The 8893-nt window shown below is 43.5% G+C and overlaps 1 long non-coding RNA gene across 1 annotated transcript; it reads left to right on the plus strand.

The window, feature by feature from the left end:
* Nucleotides 1–485: 485 nt before the first annotated feature.
* On the plus strand, nucleotides 486–4424 carry LOC104862442. The gene is made up of 3 exons (XR_004516873.1): nucleotides 486–864; nucleotides 1061–1172; nucleotides 4391–4424. It is a non-coding gene; the product is annotated as an uncharacterized LOC104862442 (long non-coding RNA).
* The last annotated feature ends 4469 nt before the right edge of the window (nucleotides 4425–8893 follow it).

Here is an 8893-nt window from a genome sequence, read left to right on the forward strand (position 1 = left end):
GGGGAGGGGAATTGGGGAAGATACAAATTCCCTACGGTGAATGTTATCATTACATATATCAAAAGTACACCAATAAAATTATTATAGCTACAAGTATAGCTACAACTATTGTTTCATTTAAAAGGTAAGGTGTGCCCAAAGTAATGTCAAAGTTTTCAGTACCACTTGTGTGAGTGTTATCTACTATCGATTGGCAGGTGAAAAAGCAAGGAAGAGAACAGTATGGCCAAACTATGAGATTAGATTTAATTTGAATAAAATAGGTGTGAGAATTTGAAGAAGAGTCTGGCTGGGAAATCCAGACGGGGGGTGGGGTGGGGAGGGCAGCGAGGCCGGCCTTGCGCGGGAGCTCAGGAAAAGGGCACCCTGGAAAAGGGCACCGAGCGAGGCAGCCTGGGCTGCGCTCAACCTGCAGGATTGCGGGTTGGTTCTGCGCCCGCAAACGAGAAGATCCTCCCACTGACGGGGACGCAGGGTGGCAGGGCCCTCGCCTGGGGCGCCGGGCTTACTCCGCAGGCCTCCGCCCTCCCCTCGCGGAAGCTGCCTGCGGAGCCTCCTTCCGGTCCAGTCTGCCGACCTGGGCAGAGCCCTCGCTCCGCATCCTCTCCCTCCGTCTCCCCTCCCCCGTTGCTCTGCCCCTGCTTCCGGAGACCACCCCCAAATCCCCCGGCTCCACGGGTCTCAGCGCGGCCCTGATCAAGCGGGCTCAGTGCTTGTCCGTCGGGAGCCGCTGCCGTCCGGGGCCAGCTGACGGTCACCCGCGAGCCCGGCGCTGCTGGGAATCGAGACTTCGTAAACGTTATCGATGAGTTCAGAACTAAAACCACCGCACATCCCGGACACACCTGCTGTGTGCGCCGGCGGGTAGGTGTGGGCACCAGGAAGACTACACATGGGCTGGAACCGCAAGGACAGCAGACGTGGGGGTGTGGGAGCAAGGGATCCAGGGCCCACTGCCCTCAAACAACCCGGAGAGCACAGGAGTATTTACTCCATTATCTCAACCTCTCAGGCCTGGGAGGCAGATACTGTTTTCATTATCTTTTTTTTTTCTTTTCAGACGGGAGTTTTCTATGCATTACAGGCTGGCCTCAACCTTGCTGGGATTACAGGTGTGCGCCACCAAGTCTAAGATTTATCTTCTTAGAGGCGAAGAAACAGAGGTCTCAAAGGTTAGAGGACAAAACTGGAGTTCACATTGAGTCTTCTCTATTATTTATATATTACAGCCACCCTAGATTCCATCCTGACTCCAACAAGGAACAGGCAACCAGGTTAATTTTGGATTCCGCTAATAAGACTCTGCCTCCTCCTATGCATAAGTCTTCAGAGGGAAGAGTTCTTATAGGACATAGCTGCCAAAGGCAGAAGGAATGACAAAATTGGAAAATCACCATTATGTGATCGTTAATCAATTAAAAGAGAAAAGCTCAGTAGATCACATTCAAGTGTGAGGCTGTTGGGAACTCGAAGGTGACTGATATCAGGCCGCTTCCTGATGTGGTGCAAAGGCAGGCACATGTCCCCTCCTGCAAAGTGTTTCTCCCAGTTGTTGATTCTTTGTACTAGTTCCTGTGCTACTAAGGATTTGTTTACAAAGTCGTTTTCTATGCCAGTGTCTTCAAGAGTTCTGCCTAACTTATCTTCCAGCAGGTTTAGTGTTTCTGTTTTAATATTTAGATCTTTAATCCAGTTGGATTTTAGTTTAGTGCATGGTGAAAGATAAGGGTCTAGTTTTAATTGGCAGGTTGAAACCCAGTTTTTCCAACACAATTTATTAAAGAGGCTATTCTTTCTTCCACTGAGGATGGTTGGCTCCTTTGTCAAAGATGAGGTAGCTGAATACATCTGGAGTTGTTTCTGTATCTTCCAATTTATTCCACTAATCCTCCAGTCTTTTTCTTTGCCAGTACCATGCTGTTTTTATCACAGTGGTTTTGTAGTATAGTTTCAAATTGCAGATTGTGATACCCATGTCATATCTCTGTTGCCTAAAATTGCTTTTGCTATTCTAGGTCTCCTCTGGTTCCAAATGAATTTTTGGATTATTTTTCTCTAGTTCTGTGAAATATACTGTTGGAATTTCAATCTGGATTGCATGGAATCTGTATAGCAGTTTTGGTAGTATAGTCATTTTCACTATGTTGATTCTTCCTACCCAGGAGCAAGGGATATCTTTCCATTTTCTTATATCCTCTTTGATCTCTTTTGTCACAGTGCTGTAGCTTTCACTTAGAGGTCTTTTGCTTCCTTCACTAGATTGATTCCTAAATGGGATGCTATTGTGAAAGGAATTGTTTCCTTAATTTCTCTCTCAGTGAGTCTGTTATTTGTGCACAAGAAGGGTATTGATTTTTGAGTGTTGATCTTGTATCCAGCTACTCTTCTGAAAGTGTCTATTTAAGTCTAGAAGTTTTTGGCAGAGTTTTTTGAGTCTCTTCTATGTAGAGTATCATATCATCAGCAAATAATGACAGTTTAACTTCTTCCTTTTCTATCTTTATTGCTTTATTTCTCATGTCTAATAGCTGTGGCTAATGTTTCCAGAACTATATTGAACAGGAGTGGTGATAGTGGACATTCTTTTCTTGTCTGATTTTAGAACAAAGGTTTTCAGCTTTTGGCCATTTATTATGATGTTGGCTGTTGGTTTTTCATTGATAGCCTTTATCAAGTTGAGATAAAGACCATCTATTCTAATTTTCTGCAGGGTTCTTATCATGAATGGGTGTTGAATTTTGTTGAATGCTTTTTCTGCATCTACTGAGATGATCATATGGTTTTTGTCCTTGATTCTGTTGATATAGTGTATTACATTTATTGATTTACATATGTTGAACCATCCTTGCATCCCTGGAACAAATGACTTGGTCAGGGTGTATGATCTTTTTGATGACCCTCTGTATTCTGTTTGCCAGTATCTTATTGAAGATTTTTGCATCTATGTTCATTAGGGAGATTGGCCTATAGTTTTCCTTTGGCTGGGTCTTTCCCTGGTTTTGGAATCAAAGTAACACTTGCTTCCAAGAATGAATTTGGAAGTATTGCTTCCCTTTCAATTTCATTGAAAAGTTTAAAGAGTAGTGGCAGTAGGTATTGTCTAAATGTCTTGCAGAATTCAGCAGTGAAGCCGTTAGGACCCGGGCTTTTCTTAGTTGGTAAACTTTTAATTACATTTTCAATTTCACTGATTGTAATTGGGGTGTTTAGAATTTTTTTATCTTCTTCAACTTTGGTAATTCGTAAGTATCAAGAAATCTGTCCATTTCTTCTGTGTTTTCCATTTTATTACAGCACAGTTTCTCAAAGTAGGTATTGATGATCCTCTAGATTTCTGCTGGATCTGTTGTGACTTCAAGGTTTATTTTCAATGCATGAATAAACATGACTGTTTACAGTATTTCACTCCATTATCTCACTTTTAATCTTGACTAACTTTAAATATACAGTCTACTAACAGCAAATACACTCGGGTAACAAGAACCATGTTTTTTTGTTTTTGTTTTTGTTTTTTTTTTTTGGTACCAGGGATTGAACTCAGGCAGGCGGCGGCACCACTGAGCTAAATCCCCAGCCCTATTGTTTCATTTCATATATCTGGGTACCAACATACTAGAAAGGTGACAGAGTAACAGCAGGGGAGGGGCACTTGTTCAATCTTCCTTTGAAACAACTTAAGTCTCTGTCTTTCCTTCTTCTGCAAAGTCTTTCTTAGGTGATCAGGAGACAAATTTCTCCTCACAGGCTATTAGCACTTTACAGGGCCTGTCCCATCCAAGCTGAGCATCTGATGTAATGACATCCTATGCATGCAGGTCAGCAGTATCCAGGGAAGGTGCCTGAGAGTCTTAGAGTTTTGTTCTCCTTTCTTAGTCTAGAATTTCAAGTCATGCTTTTCAAGGCTCTTGGTTCAAGGAGATGATTATAGCTGAGATCAGGCAGACAGACTCCTGTCTTGGAGTAGTCCATTTTTTTATTTGCCCAAAGGAGGTTCTTTTCTCTGGAGACTGATGTGGTCACATTATCATAAATTCTTGGTGGAGAATGAGATACAATACTTGGTTTTCTCATCAACTCTGTAACTCTCAACTCCTGGGATAGCCCTCATTCCGGAATGACACCAGGAGCCACTGACAGTTGTGTGAGTGGGGGTCCTTGTGTGACCTTTGGCACCTTTGCAGGGCTGGTGGAAGGCACTGCTGTGGCTTGTCTCACTGTTGCAAAGATAGCTGGCATCTGAAACTCCAGTGCCTTTTCAACTTCTCCTCCATCACTTTTTGATTCTCTTAAATACTTTAGAAGCCTTTATTTTGGTATCAGCATTGGTATCCTGTACCACCAGTGTTTTTCTTTCTTCATCTAAATATTTCTTTTTCTTTTTTTGAGACAGGGTCTTGTTCTGTAGCCCAGGCTGAGCTTGAAATCACAGCAATTCTCCTGCCTCAACTTCCTGAATGTTGGGTTACAGGTGTGTGCCATCATGCCCAACTCTTTTTCCTTTTATGTTTTGGGATTTTTTTTTTTTTTTTTTTTTTTTTTAGGTAAACAAATATTCCTGGCATGTTTTTTTTTTAACCAGGGATTGAACTCGGGACCATGTGCTTGTGTGGTAGGCGTGGTGCCACTGAGCTAAATCTCTGGTCCTTTCTGCAGTTTTAACTGTACTTCCTGTGAGAATCTCTCAGCAAATCTATTTGAAAGAAATCATGGTGTAGGAGCTCAGCACAGAAGGGCCTTTTGTCTTGGTCAACATGTAAAAACTCTACCATAATGAAAGCCAGGCATGGTGGTGCAACCTTGTGATGCCAGCACTCAGGAGGCTGAGGCAGGAGGATTGGGCCAAGTTCAAGGCTAGCTTGCACTACACAGTAAATTCAAGGCCAGCCTGGACTACACAGTGAGACCCTCACTCAAAAAACCAACCAAATGGGCTGGAGATTTGGCTCAGTGGTTCTGCCACCTGCCTCGCAAGCGCAAGGGCCCAAGTTTGATCCCCAGTACAAAAACAAACAAACAAAAAACCCCAACCAACCAAAGACAAACAAACAAAAAAACACAACCTCAGAGAGTTTAGGATACTATCGTTCTAGAGGTTCTACTTCTTTGATTTCAGGCAATTGTACTCCAGCAAATGCAGAAGTTTTATGAAATAGCTCTTGGTATCTTGCAGTTAAGTTGCCTCAATATATCATATTATAGAATTAATCAATACACAAGTCTACAGGAAACATTGGTCACTCTGTGAGCATTTTAGTTACCGGATAACCGCTGGCTCACACAACACCCTTGCTGTAGTACTTGACATCTCTAAGAGTTCTGGAGCTCTGTACCACTTGGTAGCTACATAATCAGTATAAACCCCCGAGGAGCTGCCAATGTCCATGAAAACCCAGTCACATAAATCCATACCAGACTGGGAGACTAATAAAGTCTTTGGCTTTGTACCTCTGTGTGTGATGTGATGGACAAAATCTAATTCCATTTCTAATCAGAATACTTTTTTTTTTGGTATCGAGGATTGAACTTGGGACCTTGTGATTGCGAGGCAAGCAGCAGAAGCACTGAGCTAAATCCCCACCCAGAAATAAATACTTTTGAACTACTTGGTGATCTAATCCATTTGCAGAGTTCCAAGTCATCAAGAATTGTGGAGTCAACAAATTCAAAGACCAGGTGCCATCTTTGTTTGTTTTACACACTTCCAACAGATTCACCAAATTCTCATGCCTCAGTTGCTTTAGTATTGTGCTAACACAGGAACTGTTTAATCATTGTGATATCATTCTAAGAACTTCACGCCCACAGTTCTTCTACTACCTTTATTCCTCTACTCCTTCACCATTCCATAACTCCTTTCTTCAACCAAGCCTGGATTCACATTTTCCCAGCAATTTAAAAGCAATAGGGCTGGGTATTCAGCTCAGCGGTTCGGTGGCCTGCCCTGCAAGCACAAGGACCCGAGTTCAATCCCCAGTACAAAAAAATAAAAATAAATATAAATAAAAGCAATAGGGCCAGGGAGTTAGCTCAGTGGTACTGCTGCCTGCCTCTTGAGGGCAAGGTCCCAATCAATCAGTCAATCAATCAATCAATGCAGTAGAAACTTTTTCTTGCGTTTCCTCAGAGATCCTCTCACATGGAGGGAGGCAGGTCTTCGACTTAGAAGCAAATTTGGGGTGACATGAATGCTGCTGAGGAACTCTAAGAGATGCTGACTAGAATCCAGTGGTTACCATGCTCCAACTCCTGTGGATGCATTATGAGTCCAGGTGGGAGCAGAGGTGTACCACACCACACGATTCTACAGGAGTGGCAAGGCCCAAGGCCAAGAGCGTGCACAGCTCAGGGTCCAGTCAACAAGGTGGCACCACTATGACCCACCTGGAAATAGGCTGCCAGCCCTCAAGGTTTATTTAAAAGAATCTGAGAAGACAGCCAGGGGACCGTATTTGCTGGGGAGGAGCATACAGATACCTGTTCATTTGGCAAGCTCTCAGTCAGGACTCTCAACAATTCCTTTTTTAAAATTCATTTTAAAATTTTTATCAGTACACAATGATTACACTCCTCACGGAGAGTAGGTACAGGTACATAATGCACATTTGGTACATAAGGTACATGTTTTGGCACTGGGAATTGAACCCAGAGCCTCAAGCACACTAGCCAAGTGCTCTACCACTGACCTACATCCTAGCCCCTACATTTCTTGCTGGTTGCTCAAAACCTACTCACTTTCCTCTTCAGGTTGAAACTAAAATGTAGTCTTGAAGATGCCCAAAACACATTCCCATTCCAGGAAAGAGGACACCTGGAGCCAACTCACTGAGGATCTGATTTATTATTAAAATAAATATTTACATTGAGAACACAGTTAAATTAGTAGCTCTCTTTATACTTTCACATTTGAAAAAGCAGCACAGAGGTTTCATTCCAGCTTTAAGCAGCTGAGATGGTATAAAGATCCTGTTTCCATTTCATAGGAGCCGGATTCTACTCACTCACTCCTCACAACAGCCAACTGGAAAACTACTCCATTGCTTCTGAAGTACTGGCTGGGCTGGCATCTGCGATAGTAGCTAAGTAAATGAGATTTCTATGTAACACCTGCTGATACCTAAGGATGAAAACAGGCAAACATTAGTAAAAGCTTGCTTCTGCTGACCATGAACAAAATCCTGGAAAAGAACTGACTCAATCAATCAAGAGGAATGGCTCATCAACTGACTTGATTCAGTGTTAGCAACCTTCTTGTTGAACTTAAGGAAAATCTAGCCAGAATCTCATCCATTCTCACCACTTCAGAGTTGCTTCTCTAGACCAAGCCATTGTTGCTTCTTGCCTGGACTGTGGCAATAGTCTCTTAGATCTACATTTACAGCTGTTTTATTCTCCAAACAGCAGTCTCAGTCATCATTTAAGTCAAAATCATACCTTAACTGTCTAAAATCCTCCGAAGGCTCCCACCTCATTCAGAGTAAAGCTGAGTCTTTTTCGTATGCTACAAAGCCCTACATGATGGGGACTTCCAGTTGTGTAGCTAGTTCCTTCAGCTCAAGTCTCTACTTAAATGCTGTCTTATCAGAGACACTTTATAAAAACAGCACTCTCCTCCCACTTGCCTTACTGTATTTTTGCAGTATTATGGATCAAACCCAAGGCCTCCTACGTGCTAGTGCTCTACCTAGCCACTGGTGCTCTACTTCCCTGTTTTATTCTCATGCAAAATACTATTATGTACCTAGTTGTATATTTCTTTTTAGACCCTAGAGTCTAGAATATCAGCCCTATGAAAGTAGAGCTGTTATAATTTCTTGCTACTGACACTAACTAGTACTCTACAGTACTGTTGAACAAACTTCAAAAAAGGAATGATACACTTCCGTGATCGATGAGAACTTACTAAAGCAGTGATTCTCAGTCAAGGGGTGGAGCTCTGTGTTTGGAAAGACAATCAGACTAGGGCTCGGGAGCATGGCCTGTGTAATGCGGAAAAGCATTATGGGATGATTCTGGTAAGTTTCTTGCCATGCACTAAAAGTCACAGCACCAAACGGGACATTCTGTAACCGTTTCCCACACAGAAAAGTATTACAAACTATAAAAAAAAAAAATTATTAAATATCACACACACCAAGACTTACTATACCACTGTTGGTGGCTCAGGGGTAAATAGAGCATGACTTTCGTAAACGTTTCTTCAGGGACAACAAAATAATTATTCTCTATCTGAAACGGGGTATAATTCACGAACCACATTTGGAAAGAAGATTCAGATTCTATTTTCTCTCATTTTGGTACCTGGCCAGAAAACACATTAAGTTACGCAGAATTTACCTTTGGCTTAACTTGGAAATCCTCGGTTGGTTTTCACAGATTGACTGTGAGTTAGAAAAGAAAAGAGCTCAGTAGCCATCTGGTCTTCCTCAACAGGGGTGAAGCTGAGATTCAGAGGGGCCACGGCTCCTCTCTATCCCGGCTGTCATCAGCGGGCAAGGCTGCACGCGCAGGTGGCTTTGCAGTGAGCACAACCCAGTTCTGATGAGGAAGCCACCTGTAACTCCAGGTTCTACAAAGCACTGGCTGTACGGTTTCGGCCTCCCTCGCCTGGCCTGCAAAGTGAGGCTCGTTTGCTTTCCATCCCTAAGACCCCCAGTTCGGGGAAGCTGCCGCGTCCTCCTGCTGGCTCTCCCGCCATCGGAGCGCCGGGGTGGGAAGGGGCACTTACTGAACGCACTCGTTCGCCCAGCCCTTGTTCTGATACTCCACGATGCAGCGGATGAGCTGGTCATTCTCTTCCAGGAGCTGCAGGGCCAGAGAAAGGCTCAACGCTTGCTACGCGAGGACGGCGGCGAGGGCGGCTCGCCGGGCGCTGCTTCTCCGCGGCCTCCACCCC

The sequence above is a fragment of the Fukomys damarensis genome, unplaced genomic scaffold (assembly GCF_012274545.1).
Source record: "Fukomys damarensis isolate Sample0158 unplaced genomic scaffold, DMR_v1.0_HiC HiC_scaffold_12, whole genome shotgun sequence".
Taxonomy (NCBI): domain Eukaryota; kingdom Metazoa; phylum Chordata; class Mammalia; order Rodentia; family Bathyergidae; genus Fukomys; species Fukomys damarensis.